General features: G+C 45.8%; 2 non-coding genes across 2 annotated transcripts; one reads left to right on the top strand and one right to left on the bottom strand.

The window, feature by feature from the left end:
• Window positions 1–1,255: 1,255 nt before the first annotated feature.
• On the bottom strand, window positions 1,256–1,330 carry Trnaw-cca. Its single transcript has one exon. It is a non-coding gene; the product is annotated as a tRNA-Trp (tRNA).
• A 179-nt stretch (window positions 1,331–1,509) lies between these two features.
• Window positions 1,510–1,584, top strand: Trnaw-cca. The gene has a single exon. It is a non-coding gene; the product is annotated as a tRNA-Trp (tRNA).
• The last annotated feature ends 14,962 nt before the right edge of the window (window positions 1,585–16,546 follow it).

Below are 16,546 nucleotides of genomic sequence, written 5' to 3'. Positions count from 1 at the left end.
GGGCGTGGTCCTGCTCTATTTAATATTTACAAAAAATGACTGTGTAGGCTTCAATTTAGAACGGCACTTTAGTTCCAGCACTCTGGATTTCCCCTACAGCTCGTGCCCACAGCCCCCACCACTACCGACCTCCGCACGCATGCCCTGCCGACCGTGCGTCTACTGGCCAAGTTATTCTGCGCACACTCTAACTGATACACGAATAGTTCAGCTCCTCACTAGTACCCTACTGGCTCATGCATGAATTCTTCACCTCCTGTATGCAACATTTTTTTCATTTTTAACCTCACAGGTATTGTCGTAGCTATTAAAAATTCACAATTACAAATTTTACGACTGCCTGTATCGGTTTTAGGAGTCTGTATGGGACTAGGAGAAATTTTTTTGTACTTTTCAGATCGATTTAAAAACGTGGTACATTAAAAATTAGTTTCATTTAAATTATTATTACATTGTGGAAACCTTTCTCCAGGTAGACCAATCCCGTGAACTTGTCTCGGTTTTTCTTAAGTCCTGTTTCCTTATCAGTCGCTGCCAGACACCAGTCACATTAGGCACTACTGTGCGAGGCAGAGGGCGGCGCCTGGGGGGGCGACGCGCCCGCACTGCAGCTCGCGTTGCGAATGCAGCCGGCGGGCTGGCTGGACGTCGGACGGTGTCCAGCCGGGCCTCGTTAGGCGCTGATAAGCCGACCCGCCAGCTGGACGCCCCGACACAAAAACCTGCAGGCCGAGCGCCGGGCCGGCCGCTGATTTGCATTTTATTGCCGGCGCAGCCGCCGCCGCGCTTGTTTCCAGAAATTACCTCCTCTCCCCCCCTCTCCAGCCAGATAAGCGCCTTCGCGCTGCTCTCTAATCCCAGTCTGTCCGCGAGCAGCAGCAGCAGCAGCAGCTCCCGGCTTCGTCACCTTCCTCCCGTCACCTCTCTGACTCACCTGACTCGCGACAGATAAAGCCCGATGTCAGTACCCCTTGATGGCTCTCAAGTAACAAGCGGCACCATCACCAAATGCTGTACTGTACTCAAGTAGCTGACTACGTTACACATCTGCACCAATACTGCGCATGCCACCTACCAGTGCGTAGCGGAGGGTGCTTCTCGTACAACTAATTGATGTACATCTACGTACATACGCCGCAAGCCACCGTACAGTGCGTGGCGGAGGGAACCCCGTACCACTACTGGTCGTTCCCACTCCCAGATGGAGCGAGGGAAACAACTGTGCATATCAAACTTCCCGGCAGATTAAAATTGTGTGCCGGACCGAGATTCGAACTCGGGACCTTTGCCTTTGGCGGGCAAGTGCTCTACCAACTGAGCTACCCAAGCACGACTCACGCCCCGTCCTCACAGCTTCAATTCCGCCAGTACCTCGTCTCCTATCTTCCAAACTTTACAGAAGCTCTCCTGCTAGTTCTGCAGTGTTCGCAGGAGAGCTTTTGGAAAGTTTGGAAGGTAGGAGACGAGGTACTGGCAGGAATTAAAGCTGTGAGGACGGGGCGTGAGTCGTGCTTGGGTAGCTCAGTTGGTAGAGCACTTGCCCGCCAAAGGCAAAGGTCCCGAGTTCGAGTCTCGGTCCGGCACACAGTTTTAATCTGCCAGGAAGTTTCATATAAGCGCACACTCCGCTGCAGAGTGAAAATCGCATTCTGGAAACTGTGTATATGCCTCCATACGACCCCTACTCTTATCTCAATCTTTGTGATCCTTATGGGAAATGTACGTTGCCGGCAGTAGAACCGTTCCGCAGTCAGTTTCAAATTCCAGTTCTCCTCGAAAAGAACGTCGACTTCCTTCCAGGGATTCCCATTTCAGTTTCCGAAACATTTACAAAATACTTGCCTGTTGTTCCAACATACCGGTACCAAATCTAGCAGCCCGCCTCTCAATTCGATGTCTTCCCTTAATCCAGCTTGGTTGAGGATCACAGACGCTCGAACAGTACTCAAGAATGGGTCGCACGAGCGTCCTATATGGGGTCTCCTTTCCAGATGAGCCACACTTTCCTAAAATTCTCCCTGTGGTGTTGGCAGAAGAGCCAACACCATGTTACTAGAGGAGGCCGAAATGCACGCGTTTGGCTCACGCAGGCGGGCGTGAGGAGGGAAGAACTACACTGACGTGAGGCCTGGAACATGACAAGGAATTAGAATTCAGAAAGCGGACGTAATTAGTTTCATACTTAACTTTAATACATTAATCATGAACGTCGCTCTTGACGGTACATGATTAACAATTTTATCTGTTCAGAATAATAACTGAATATGGCGCCATGCTTGTTGTTGTTGTTGTGGTCTTCAGTCCTGAGACTGGTTTGACGCAGCTCTCCATGCTACTCTATCCTGTGCAAGCTTCTTCATCTCCCAGTACCTACTGCAAATTACATCCTTCTGAATCTGCTTACTGTATTGATCTCTTGGTCTCCCTCTACGATTTTTACCCTCCACACTGCCCTCCAATGCTAAATTTGTGATCCCTTGATGCCTCAAAACATGTCCTACCAACCGATCCCTTCTTCTAGTCAAGTTGTGCCACAAACTTCTCTTCTCCCCAATCCTATTCCATACCTCATCATTAGTTACGTGATCTACCCACCTTACCTTCAGCATTCTTCTGTAGCACCACATTTCGAAAGCTTCTATTCTCTTCTTGTCCAAACTGGTTATCGTCCATGTTTCACTTCCATACATGGCTACACTCCATACAAATACTTTCAGAAACGACTTCCTGACACTTAAATCTATACTCGATGTTAACAAATTTCTCTTCTTCAGAAACGATTTCCTTGCCATTGCCAGTCTACATTTTATATCCTCTCTACTTCGACCATCATCAGTTATTTCACTCCCTAAATAGCAAAACTCCTTTACTACTTTAAGTGTCTCATTTCTTAATCTAATTCCCTCAGCGTCACCCGATTTAATTTGACTACATTCCATTATCCTCGTTTTGCTTTTGTTGATGTTCATCTTATATCCTCCTTTCAAGACACTGTCCATTCCGTTCAACTGCTCTTCCAAGTCCTTTGCTGTCTCTGACAGAATTACAATGTCATCGGCGAACCTCAAAGTTTATATTTCTTCTCCATGGATTTTAATACCTACTCCGAATTTTTCTTTTGTTTCCTTTACTGCTTGCTCAATATACAGATTGAATAACATCGGGGAGAGGCTACAACCCTGTCTCACTCCTTTCCCAACCACTGCTTCCCTTTCATGCCCCTCGACTCTTATAACTGCCATCTGCTGAAGGCTATGCTAAACTGTCGTCTCTGCAAATGAGAGCGTATGTAGACAGTGAACCGTCGCTAGCAAAGTCGGCTGTACATCTGGGGCGAGTGCTAGGAAGTCTCTCTAGACTAGACCTGCCGTGTGGCGGCGCTCGGTCTGCAATCACTGATAGTGGCGACACGCTGGTCCGACGTATACTAACGGACCGCGGCCGATTTATAAGCTAGCGCCTAGCAAGTGCGGTGTCTGGCGGTGACACCACACTCCCAATAAACCGAAGTCGACCATTCGTCTTACCTGCCAAAATACTGACGTACTTGCTCCATTTCGTATCACTTTGCAACGTTACGCCCAGATGTTTAAACGATTTGACTGTGTAATGCAACACACTACTGATGGTGTATTCGAACACTGTGGCGTTGTTTTTCTACTCATCTGTATTAACAGAAAATTTTCTACATTTAGCCGACCGCGGTGGCCGAGCGGTTATAGGCGCTTCAGTGCGGAACCGCGCGACGCTACGGTCGCAGGTTCGAATCCTGCCTCGGGCATGGATGTGTGTGATGTCCTTAGGTTAGTTAGTTTGTTTTAAGTAGTTCTAAGTTCTAGGCGACTAATGACCTCAGAAGTTAAATCCCACAGTCCTCAGAGCCATTTGAACCATTTTTTTTTCTACATTTAAAGCTAGCTGCCATTCAAAAATTGTTCAAAGGGCTTTGAGCACTATGGGACTTAACATCTACGGTCATCAGTCCCCTAGAACTTAGAACTACTTAAACCTAACTAATCTAAGGGCATCACACAACACCCAGTCATCACGGGGCACAGAAAATCACTGACCCCGCCGGGAGTCGAACCCGGGAACCCGGGCGCGGGAAGCGAGAACGCTGCCATTCATCACACCAACGAGAAATTAACTCCAACTCATCTTCTATCCTCCTACAGTCACTCAACGACGACCTCTTCCCGTGCACCACGGCATCATCAGCAAACAACCGCAGACTGCTGCCCACCCTGTCCGTCGGCTCATTTGTGTATACAGAAAATAACAGCGGTCCTATCTCGCTCCCCTGGGGCACTCGTGACGGTGCCCTTCTCTCTGAAGAACACTTGCCGCCGAGGGAAATATAGTCGTTCTATTACTATAGAAGTCATCGAGCTACTGACATATCTGGAAACTTATTACATATGCTCATACTCTCAGCAGTGGGGCTCTATGTCAAGTGCTTTTCGAAAATCTAGTAATATAGTATCTGGCTGTGTTCGTGCGTCCGTAGTTCGCAGTATATCGTTGCAAACTGAGTATCACACGAACGTTGTTTTCTAAAACCGTGCTGGTTCCTGTAAGGAAGCTTTTCCGTCCCAGGGAAATTTATTATATTCAGCCTGAGAATACATTCGATAATTCTCCGCCAAACCGATGTTTATTTCTCTGTAATTTCTTCTATCCTTGTTATATACAGGAGTCACCTACTCTTTTATTTGGTCCCTTCAGGCTTTGCACTCTGCGACGGATTTGCCATATGTGCAACATAAGTAAGGGGCTGTCGTGGAGTACTCTTTGTAAAACCGAACTGGGGTTCCACACGGACCTGGCGACTTACTTCTTTCCTTATTCTTTTAGTTGTTTCTCTACACCAAGTATACCTGTGTACAGGGTGGTCCATTCATAGTGACCGGGCCAAATAACTCACGAAATAAGCATCAAACGAAATAACTACAAAGAACGAAACTTGTCTAGGTTGAAGGGGGAAACCAGATGGCGCTATGGTTGGCCCGGTAAATAACACTGCCATACGTCAAACGCATATAAACTGCGTTTTTTTAAATAGGACCCCAATTTTTTGTTACATATTCGTGTAGTACGTAAGGAAATATGAATGTTTTAGTTGGACCACTTTTTTCATTTTGTGATAGATGGCGCTGTAATAGTCACAAACATATCGCTCACAATTTTAGACGAACAGTTGGTAACAGATGGTTTTTTAAATTAAAATACAGAACGTAGGCGCGTATGAACATTTTATTTCGGTTGATCCAATGTGATACATGTTCATTTGTGAACTTATTTCTGAGAGCGCATGCTGTTACAGCGTGATTACCTGTAAATACCACATTAATGCAATAAATGCTCAAAATGATGTCCGTCAACCTCAATGCATTTTGAAATACGTGTAACGACATTCCTCTCAACAGCGAGTAGTTCGCCTTCCGTAATGTTCGCACATGCATTGACAATGCGCTGACGCGTGTTGTCAGGTGTTGTCGGTGGATCGCGATAGCAAATATCCTTCAACTTTCCCCACACAAAGAAATCCGGGGACGTCAGATCCGGTGAACGTGCGGGCCATGGTACGGTGCTTCGACGACCAATCCACCTGTCATGAAATATGCTATTCAATACCGCTTCAACCGCACGCGGGCTATGTGCCGGACATCCATCATATTGGAAGTACATCGCCATTCTGTCATGCAGTGAAACATCTTGTAGTATCATCGGTAGAACATACGTAGGAAATCAGCATACATTGCACCATTTAGATTGCCACCGATAAAATGGGAGCCAATCATCCTTCCTCTCATAATGCCGCACCATACATTAACCCGTCAAGGTCGCTGATGTTCCTCTTGTCGCAGCCATCGTGGATTTTCCGTTGCCCAATAGTGCATATTATGCCGGTTTACGTTACCGCTGTTGGTGAATGACGCTTCGTCGCTAAGTAGAGCGTGTGCAAAAAATCTGTCATCGTCCCGTAATTTCTCTTGTGCCCAGTGGCAGAACTGAACACGACGTTCGAAGTCGTCGCCATGCAATTCCTGGTGCTTAGAAATATGGTTCGGGTGCAGTCGATGTTGATGTAGCATTCTCAACACCAAAGTTTTTGAGATTCCGAGTCTCGAGCTATTTTTCTGCTACTGATGTAGAAGCTAAAATACCTACTTGGGCATCATCATTTGTTGCAGGTCGTGGTTGACGTTTCACATGTGGCTGAACACTTCCTGTATCCTTAAATAACGTAACTATCCGGCGAACTGTCCGGTCACTTGAATGATGTCGCCCAGGATATCGAGCAGCATACATAGCACACGCCCGTTGGGAATTTTGATCACAACAGCCATACATCAACACGATATCGACCTTTTCCGCAATTGGTAAACGGTCCATTCTAACACGGGTAATGTATCACGAAGCAAATACCGTCCGCACTGGCGGAATTTTACGTGATACCACGTACTTATACGTTTGAGACTATTACAGTGCCATCTATCACAAAGCGAAAAAAGTGGTCCAACTAAAACATTGATATTTCTTTACGTACTACACGAGTATGTAATAAAAAAATGGGCGTTCCTATTTAAATAAACACAGTTGATATCCGTTTGACCTATGGCACCGCCATCTAGCGGGCCAACCATAGCGCCATCTGGTTTCCCCCTTCAAGCTAGACGAGTTTCGTTCTTTGCAGTTTTTTCGTTTGATACTTATTTCTTGAGATATTTGGCCAGGTCACTATCAATGGACCACCCTGTGTATGTTCTCCGTACGGGAGCCTCTGCAATTATCCATTGATAGTATGTTTATACGATTCTCCTGCGTGAACGATTTCTTGAATGCAAAATTTGAAACTTCCTTTTTGCTGTCTTCTACTGCCACACCACACTGGTCAACGAGTGACACGACAGAAGCCTTAGACCTACTTTTAAGATTTTCCGTATGACCAGAACTTCCTCCGGTTCCCTGCCAGGTCCTTGCTAAGGTGTGAGAATGGTAGTTGATGAGAAAACAAAACGCAATTGCCAAGATTACTGTCGCAGTGACTCGTTGGCTGGTCGAGCGTGAAGCTACAAATCCAAACATTTGGGATTTAATCCCCATTCCTTGTTCTTCTGTTACTTCTCTCTCCTTGCACATGTTGCAGAAGATCCTAACAAGTTTCTTGTCTTACATTAAATCAGTAAACTTATGAAAGCCATCTGCCCAGACAAATCCATAACGCCGTCTAGATGGAAGATGAGAGAGAAGAAACCAACCCGGGTTCCCGGGTTCGACTGCCGGCGGGTTCAGGGATTTTCTCTGCCTCGTGATGACTGGGTGTTGTGTGATGTCCTTAGGTTAGTTAGGTTTAAGTAGTTCTACGTTCTAGGGGACTCATGACCATAGATGTTAAGTCCCGTAGTGCTCAGAGCCATTTTTTTTTAAGAAACCAAAATACTAATTTCCTATTCCTTTTTCTAAATTATTTCACTGAGGAGGAATGAACTGCGTCAAAGTGATGAATATCAAAATGTGGCACCGAAAAAGTAAATCAATTGAGTAAATCAACTAACGTCGCTCAACAGAGGAAAGGCATATCTGTGTGATCCCACAAACGGTGTGTGAAGCTCCTCCTCGAGCAGAAATGTAGGGTAGGTCAGTCGATCAACGAAGCGTTCCAGTAATTGCAAAAGTGCACAGGATATTCTTGATTGCAGAAAGATTTATCGATCAGACACACCTACGTCAGTGCAATGTAGATTTCTTAGAACATTCATGGTCGCGTATTACGACATATCTACGGATCGAAAACGTTCTCTGCACAAAACAATGTGGATTCCGTAAACAACGATACTGTACGATGCGAGATCGCTCTGTTTATTTACGAGATCCAGAAAGCACTAGATACAGGCACCCAGGTAGATGCCGCGTTGCTTGGCTCCCGTAAGCCATTCCACAGAGTTCCACGCCGCCGCCTGGTGGCTAAAATACGACCGTATGGTAAGTCAGACCAGCTGTGTGATTGCCTTGGAGAGTTTTTAGGAAATGGAATTCTGCATGTCATTCTTAACAAAGACAGATGCTGTATGCAGACATAAAAGTATTTTCAGTATTATTGCACAAGTGTGTCAAAAGTCCATAGCTATCAATAATATATATAAATGAACTAGTAGAGGCCGTTTGCGGATGAGTATACACGAGAGCTGTAACGCTAAAAAATTGTAACAAAATGCAGAGGATCGTCATTTAGGAAGAAGATTGGTCGTTGACGCTTAATGTTAACTTATGTAACGTACTCTAAATACATAGGCGGAAAGGTTCGTTAATGCTTGATTGTTCGATTTCTGAAGATTCACTCGAAGTAGTCATTACATATCAGGGATTATGCGTACGGAGCAACTTAAGGGAGAGGCATGAGATTCCTTAGAAGAGTCCTCAGGGTGTGTACACCAGCCACGAAGGAAGTGAGTTACAAAACCCTGGTTCGATCGATACTAGTACTTGAGTATTGCTCTCCTGTTTGCGATCCGTACCGCTTAGGGTAGAAAGCAGCGCGTGTTGTCACACTACGGAAGCCACAAGAGAGAGACTCTGCATTTCTGTGCGGTTTACAGTTAAAATTTCGAGAATAGACGAGGTGCGTGAGAAACGTTTGTGCCGGAGTGGTGCAGAAAAGCCTCACAACTGAGCTGAAGAACAATCATAGAAACATGTGCGTTGATCTTCGCGAGGGGATTGCCAATGGCCAAGAATGGTCCAGTCGTGTGTACACGGGTGATGCATCCTGGACTTTTGAGTACGATCCTGAGACAAAGCGGCAAAGTGAGGAGTGGCACACTGAGACATTTCCTCGACCGAAAAAAGCTGGAATCAGCAAATCAAAGATCAAAACAGTGCTGATTTGCATTTTTGACAGTAGGGGTATCGTGCATAAAGAATTTGTTTCTCCAAGGTAAATAGTCAACCAAATGTATTACAAAGATGTCTTCAAAAGACTGAGGAAAAGGATGAATCGTGTGAGAGCGGACATTGCAGACAAGTGGATGACAACGCACCATGCCACACGGCCACTTCCATCATAGAATTTTTTACCTGAAAGGGCACTCCTGTTGTTCAACAGCCCCCACTATTCACATGATATAAGTCCTCGTGAGTTTTTACAATTTCCCGAAATTGAAAAATTTCTTATAAGGGAGTCATTTTGGGGCTCTGGAGAACATTCAAAAGAATGTGACCGACCTGTTAAAGCCCCTACCAGTTGAAGCCTTTCAACGTTGCTACCAAGACTGGGATCAACGACTCCGCCGGTGTGTAGCTGCCGGAGGGAACTACTGTGATGGCGACAACATTGTTGTTTGAAAAAATAAATTAAAAAATGATTCAAATGGCTGTAAGCAGTATGGGACTTAACATCTGAGGTCATCAGTCCCCTACACGTATAACTATTTAAACCTAACTGATCTAAGGACATCACACACATCCATGACCGAGGCAGGATTCGAACCTGCAACCGTAGCAGACGCGTGGTTCCGGACTGAAGCGCCTAGAACCGCTCGACCACAGCGGCCGACAATAAACAAAAACTTTGGGAGATAATAAATCAGTTACATTACGTTTCTCATACACCTCCTACGTTCCTAGAGGAGTCGACAGATACACTGCTTACTCTATACGACAGAAAGAGCATGAAGATAAAATTAGACACATTCGACTTCAGACGGGGGCGTACCAACTACCGTTTTCTGCGCGCACCATACCTGATGACAGCAGGAAGGTGGCTGGCAAACGAAGATGTAGATTTGTGCGAGAGATAAACGCCCAGTTACACCGTAATTTGGAGACCAACTTAAACTGTAGGTCATGTGACTGGTTGTACACAGGTCGGAGAAAGGGAGCTTCATACCACATCCAGTAGGAGCAGGCTTCGTAAAGCTGTATGGTGTTCAAACCAACCTTCGGCCTGAAAAACGAAGTGACATGATCGTGTGGCATTATTGGCCGGGAGGTCCCAACGGGGTTGCAAGTCTTATTTCAGGTGACACCTCACTGAGTAACTGCGTGTCGATGACGATGAAATGATGATGAGAACAATACGTCACCCAGACCACATGTGGACGAAATATCTAACCCGGAGGGGAATCGAACCCGGACCCGCTGCGCGGTAGGCAAACACGCTACCACTGAGCTACGCAAGAGAACTGCGAACACAAACTAGCTTCAGTTACTAAACTATAAAGTCCCGACGTCATCTTTACAGTTGCCTTTTGAGCGTAAAACAGTAAGACGGTCGGAAGAGCGATAGAATCGATCAACACGCATACATTTCATCGCCGTCTGGCGTTAAGCACTCAAAGGACCGGGAGCGTGGTAGACGTGTTATTTCCAGCCCTCCACCGGAGACACTGAGAGCAGCTTTTCAAGAGGTGCGGCATTTCCGTCCTTTGCAGTAGTCTGAGTTTGAGGAGAACCAGACACCTGTAAACATCTGTGAGGAAAATAGAAAGCGTCCCCTATTTGTTTTCCCAGACGTATGTGCTGTTCAGCGTGTTTGGAATACCAAGAGGGGGCGTTTTTCTCCGCAGTCCTCGGTCCAGGCCGTAGTTTCCCCCACGGAAGGCTCTCAGAGAAGAATGGAGTTCATTTCCTTACGGGACCGACAGACACCACCGACAGCGGGCTGTTTCGCTCTTTGAGATGCGCAGCAGATCCTTACGCAACTGCGTACTATGGTTGTCCTACACCACACCAACACATTCATTTTTTCCATACCACATATGTTCGCAGATCTTTGAGTAAATTTTTTATCTGAAATTGTCTCGTGTTCTGCTTTTACCACGCTATTGGACGTTTTCATCATGTTCAAGCCACAAAGGGTAAGCGTTCAACCTAAGTTTCGTGCTCAAGCAGTGAGGTTTGATGACGAGAAGAGAATCAGACTTTGCTGTTGTGATCGACGTTTGCCATTGCTTTTGTATTCGTTAGGTGTATGTAACACGCTTCCACAGGGGTGGGGTGCGAGATGCTATGAAAAATGTTGCTGAGGTCATGGGCCCCACTCCCACTGTATAAGAGCACAAGCTCTGTATGAACTGCTGACGTAACCAAATTGTTATAATTACATTAAAACATTTTATTTATTCATGACAACAATAGTAGCATCATTGCTGGATCTGATGATACGTTACAGGCCTGGAAGCATTATGTTGACGACTGATTTACTCCAGTGGACTGGAAAACAAAATTGGGAATAATTGCCCTCCTGAACTTAAAACTTTTGTAAGTGACCTAACATGCGAAGAGATAACCAGGAGTTGGAAACCACTGAAAAACCGCAAAGCGGCTGGACTTGACAGAACACCAGTAGAATTTCTGAAATGTGCCGCTCAGAAACTTCATGAGAAATATTGTTTTATTTTATTTTTAAAATTTGACGAGATGAAAACTACCGGCTAAATCAAAGAATCGACCATTGTCCCTGTACTTACGAGAGGAGATAAGCGAAACAACAGGAATTTCAGAAGAATAGAAGCTAATGTCACAATAACATTGTAGATACTCAACCCCCAATACAGAGGACATAACAGGGGACTATGAAAGTAGTTTCCACAAGTACATACGAACAATAGAGAGTGTGTTTCGCAAGAAGAAGTAAGGGGCTGCAACAACATCCGCCTCCTTTTCGTTGACTTTCAGAAGGCCTACTATTCTGTAGACAGAGGAACTACACGAGAAATGATGGCAAAATGAGAAATCCCTAACAAACTCATCAGACCGGTCAAATTGTCTATGGTGTAGGTGACAAGCAGGGATATATACTTCGGCTCGTTATAGGGCTGTATTGAAAACAAATCTAAACGTGATGGGCTGTCCCCACTTATCTTCAACCTTGTCTTGGAAAAAGTAGTAAGAGAAACCAAACGAGCAGAAAATGGGAACATGACAGGTAAGCAACTATATGTGTACTGGCCTGTGCAGATGATATAGTTGTAATAGAAAATTACAGTGGTGAAACTGAAGTGGTGTTCAAGAAACAAACTGAAACGCCATGAAAATATGTTTAAAAATCAACGAGGAAAAGACTGAACGCATGATAATACAAGGGGATAAATTGATTCAGAATAACAGCCCCAACTTCAAATAACTTGATGTAAATATGCACATTACGACCACTTACTTAATAGCTTGTTTGTCCATCTTTGGAACGAAACACATTACTTATTCTGCGTATAAGGTATCAGACAGTTTATCGGTAAGTTTGCGGAGGTATGTGGCGTTAGATGTCTACGCACAGGTCGTGTAATTCGCGTAAATGACGGACCGCTGATTTGCGCACACAGTGATGGCGCCCGACAGCGGCCCATACAGATTCCATAGGATTTACATCAGGTGAATTTGGTCGCCGAGACATCAACGTGAGTTCACTATAATGATCCTCAAACCACTGTAGCAGCGTTCTGGTTCCGAGACACGGACGATTATACTGCTGGAAGATGACGTCGCCGTCGGGGAAGACATCAAGCATGAACGGCCGCAGGTGGTTCGCAGCTGTCAGCGTGTCTTCGATTACTGCCACATGTCCAGGAGAACGTCTCCCGTAGCACAATGCTGTTCCCACCAGCTTGCGTCCGTGGCACGCTGCACGTTTCGAACCGCCGTTCACCTCGATGACGGCGTCTGTGGAGACGAACATCGGCCTGGTGTAGCAAAAATGTGATTCCCCCGAAGAGTTGACAAGTTTTCACTAATCGGGGGTCGAAACACGATTGTATCCTGACCACTGCAATCGTAATTGACGATATCGTTGGGTCACCATGTGAATACATAGGGGTGGTCTGCTGCGAAACACCATGTTGAGTAATGTACGATGAACGGTATGCTCTGAAAAACTTGTGCATGCACCAGCATTGTTCTCTTTCGGCAGAGACGCCACAGATCTACCCTACTTCACAGAGCAGACAAGCCTCCAGACCCCACGTTGTGTGAAGAGTCGTAAACACTCAAACATTCAGCGCCAAGTGCTAGTTTCGCTGTCCTTCTACCTCTTGCTGTAGTTGGTTCAAATGGTTCAAATGGCTATGAGCACTATGAGACTTAACTTCTGAGGTCATCAGACCCCTAGAACTTATAACTACTTAAACATAAGTAGCCTAAGGACATCACACACATCCATGCCCGAGGCAGGATTCGAACCTGCGACCGTAGCGGTCGCGCAGTTCCAGACTATAGCGCCTAGAACCGCTCGGCCACCCCGGCCGGCTTTCCGTAGTTGCTCGCGACCGTAGCACGTGAACGTTCGACCAGCTTCACCGTTTCCGAGATACTCGTTCACACGCTCTGCGTAATAGTAATCTGCCCTTTCTCAAAGTCGCTTATCTCAATGGACTTCCCCATTTGCAGCCCATGTCTTTGCTAGGGTGAGAGGCGTCAGTGTCTGCTCCGCTTACATACATTTGTTACCACGTCACGTTCCCGCAACGCCACGTCGCGATGGGCAGTGGTCCTAATGTTTTGGCTGATCATTGTAAATAACTGTAGTAGAAGACAAGTAGAACATGGTTTTTGCTCGCGTATCATGTCATTTCTGGAAACCCAGAATCCACTCTGTAGGAATCAACATGGATTCCGGAAACAGCGATCGTGTGAGACCCAACTCGCTTTATTTGTTCATGAGACCCAGAAAATATTAGATACAGGCTCCCAGGTAGATGCCATTTTCCTTGACTTCCGGAAGGCGTTCGATACAGTTCCGCACTGTCGCCTGATAAACAAAGTAAGAGCCCACGGAACATCAGACTAGCTGTGTGGCTGGATTGAAGAGTTTTTAGCAAACAGAACACTGCATGTTGTTCTCAATGGAGAGACGTCTACAGAAGTTAAAGTATCCTCTGGCGTGCCACAGGGGAGTGTTATGGCACCATTGCTTTTCACAATATATATAAATGACCTAGTAGATAGTGTCGGAAGTCCCATGCGGTTTTTCGCGGATGATGCTGTAGTATACAGAGAAGCTGCAGCATTAGAAAATTGCAGCGAAAGGCAGGAAGATCTGCAGTGGATAGGCACTTGGTGCAGGGAGTGGCGACTGACCCTTAACATAGACAAATGTAATATATTGCGAATACATAGAAAGAAGGATTCTTTATTGTATGATTATATGATAACGGAACAAACACTGGTAGCAGTTACTTCTGTAAAATATCTGGGAGTATGCGTACGGATTGTTTTGAAGTGGAATGATCATATAAAATTAATTGTTGATAAGGTGGGTACCAGGTTGAGATCCGTTGGGAGAGTCCTTAGAAAATGTAGTCAATCAACAAAGGAGGTGGCTTGCAAAACACTCCTTCGACCTATACCCGAGTATTGGTCATCAGTGTGGGATCCGTACCAGGTCATGTTGACGGAGGAGATAGAGAAGATGCAAAGAAGAGCGGCGTGTTTCGTCACAGGGTTATTTGGTAAGCGTGATAGCGTTACGGAGATGTTTAGCAAACTCAAGCGGCAGACTCTGCAAGAGAGGCGCTCTGCATCGCGGTGTAGCTTGCTGTCCAGGTTTCGAGAGGGTGCGTTTCTGGATGAGGTATCGAATATATTGCTTCCCCCTACTTATACCTGCAAAGGAGATCACGAATGTAAAATTAGAGACATTCGAGCGCGGACGGAGGCTTTCCGGCAGTCGTTCTTCCCGCGAACCATACGCGACTGGAACAAGAAAGGGAGGTAATGACAGTGGCACGTAATGTGCCCTTTGCCACACACCGTTGGGTGGCTTGCGGAGTATAAATGTAGATGTAGAATACCACACATGACTATGGAACGCAAGCAGAATTTATTTTCCTTCAGAAAAATACTATCTTGCAGACTCCCTATCAAGGAAACTAACCTGTGAAACCCTACAATACAATCTCCAGGTCCATACTGTTCTATGGAGCAGGAACGCGAAGCACGATCAAAAGAGAAGAACACAGACTTTTAGCCTTCGAAAATGAAAGAGCTGAGAAAAAATATATTTGGGCCAACATTTGACCAAGCAACACAAGGACGTGTTTGGAGTTTGAATGAAGGATTAGTAGAGCCAACCGATCAACCGTCGGTAGCATATTTAGTCATAGCGAGGTATTTTCAACGAAGCTGCCTGTGACCGGAACGTAGGCATGTTGGCAGATGCTGGCAGAATAGTCCGTCATATATGTGAGAAGAAGATGGAAGCCTCCCGACCCCTGGACGGCCTAGAGGTAGATGGCAAGTTAACGTTAGATTGCACAGTGGTCGGTACCACTGGATGGATGAAAGCGAACGGGGTGGGAGGAGGGGGGAAAAGGGGTTGGAAGACAGTAAGACTAAAGTGGTCCCCTTCCTCAAACCCCTCCTCCAGAACCAAACCCCTTATCAGCAGTCGGTGTGACGTGGATGGCAGTGGTAGCTACTGGAGTCGTGTTCCGCAGCGCTGTAAAGCGACGAACTAGATGGCAGCGCGTGTTGTTACACCGTGAAGGTCGACGATTTTGCTGTTCCCAACGGACGAAAGTGTGATTGTCGGTAGTGTCAACCTGCCGTCATTCCATGAGACACTGCAAAGAGGTTTCGAGTCTGATTGGTGATACTACTGCAGGGTCTGCGAGTTGGCCTTTCCTCCTCCAATCAGCCAAATGCCGCTGCTGGAAATTTATTCCGTCACGCACTGTCACCGGCTAAAGTGACACCCTGCTAGCACGCGCTAGCAGCCACAGCTAGGGGGGCGAATGTGAGTTATCAATGATCTTGTGGTTTTTCCTTGATTTATGCTGAATAGTGTGTAATAAACGACACATTTGTCCTAATTCATGGAAATTACGCAACGTAACTAGATCGCTGTATCTATAATTACGTCCAAAAAGTTGAATAATGTCCTGTTTAAACATCCATCTATTTACATATTTCCTACATAATTTCCTTTACTGCGCCGACGTGGTTAATTACAGGTCGGATAATATATCTCCTGCTACGGGCTATCTCACTTTTGCAGGTGATTCCGCGGTTTGTCGTAGTAAATTAGCCGCTTACGTAAGCGTCCCATTTTTCTCGCCAAACACGGCGAGCCGTCGAACTAAGTTAATAGCGTGCCGTAATAAGATAAAGGGCGCGGCTGGTGGGAGCCTTTCGCGGGATACCGCGCCTTGTATGGTCACTTCATCACTGCGGCCTTTCTTGGGAAGCTGGTTATTGCCCGCATTTTTCCTGGCGGAACAAGCAGTAGGATAAGCTTGAGGTTGCATGCTTCTTTCGACAGGAATTTAAAAAGCTTCGTTAGCATACCGTTCAGATTCTAAAAGCTTGATTTTATTGAGAATTAAACGCGCTAATTGTTTCTGACTGCGCTTTAAAGCCAGTAAACAGGATTAACCTGAAACCCACCAACAAAATTTCGGAGATTATTGACGGATACTTTTTTTGTTATTTTGGTATAACGAACCCGTGGTCTCCTCCGACTCGCTGAAGACAGACATTGCATTCCGTTGAATATCTTTCCACCGTTTATCTTTCTTTCTGCGCTACAATGAAAATATCTGCACTTAGGTGC

Source organism: Schistocerca piceifrons, chromosome 4 (assembly GCF_021461385.2).
Source record: "Schistocerca piceifrons isolate TAMUIC-IGC-003096 chromosome 4, iqSchPice1.1, whole genome shotgun sequence".
NCBI classification, from domain to species: Eukaryota; Metazoa; Arthropoda; class Insecta; order Orthoptera; family Acrididae; genus Schistocerca; species Schistocerca piceifrons.
Note: the sequence above shows the minus strand (reverse complement) of the source record. Positions and strands in the feature narration are given on the sequence as shown.